General features: G+C 75.1%; 1 protein-coding gene across 2 annotated transcripts in view; it reads right to left on the reverse strand.

The window, feature by feature from the left end:
• The window catches only part of ENO2 (enolase 2 (gamma, neuronal)), an 8,488-nt gene extending 8,072 nt beyond the window's left edge, over positions 1-416 (reverse strand). For both annotated transcript variants that reach the window (XM_010844931.1, XM_010844930.1), the window contains exon 1: positions 311-416. The gene's annotated coding sequence lies outside the window, so the exon portion shown is untranslated. The remainder of the gene's footprint in view (positions 1-310) is intronic.
• Between the last annotated feature and the right edge of the window lie 294 nt (positions 417-710).

The raw sequence follows: 710 nt of genomic DNA on the forward strand, positions 1-710 counted from the left end.
CACAGTCCCAGGAGACCCCGAACGCTTATCTTCCACGGAACCGGAGGGGCAGAGGGACACAGGGAGGGGGCTGCGAGGGTGGAGAAAGGCGCAGTGAGACACACGCAGGTGCGGAGAGGCCTGACGCCCGCATGACTAGAGGGCGACGGCCTGAAACCGAGAGGAGCCGCCCGGGGAGGACGGGACAGGAGGCGCCGGGGAGGCGCGGGTGGCGGAGCAGGTGCGCAGAGCGGCGGGGCGAGGGATGCGCGAGGCCCGGGAAGAGAGGCGGGGGCGCGGCGGCGAGGGGAGGGGGCCGGAGGGGCTTCACCTCGGGGCTGCGGACCCAGCCGGTGGCGGTGGCGGCGGGCCTGGCAGTGGTGGCGGCGGCGGCGCAGAGAGAGCGGGAGTGGCGGCGACGGCTGCGGCTCCCGGGCGGCGGGCGGCGGGCGGGCGGGGGAGGCGCCGATAGGGCCGGGCGGGCGCATGTGACCCGGAGCCCCCCGATGAGTCAGGAGCCGCCGGCGGAGGCGCACGCAGGAGCGCGGATGGGGGCCCGATGGGATGGGGCGCCGATGGGATGGGGCGCCGATGGGATGGGGCGGGGAGGGCTAGAGGAGAGCGACGTGGGAGGGGCTGGGGACCACCCAGGACCTGGCCCCCCACCGCCCACGCGCGCTCAGACCTACACCCAGTACCCCCTGTAAAGTAACAGTCAGCTTCACGCCACT

Source organism: Bison bison, unplaced genomic scaffold (genome assembly GCF_000754665.1).
Source record: "Bison bison bison isolate TAMUID 2011002044 unplaced genomic scaffold, Bison_UMD1.0 scf7180017864213, whole genome shotgun sequence".
In the NCBI taxonomy this organism is placed as follows: domain Eukaryota; kingdom Metazoa; phylum Chordata; class Mammalia; order Artiodactyla; family Bovidae; genus Bison; species Bison bison.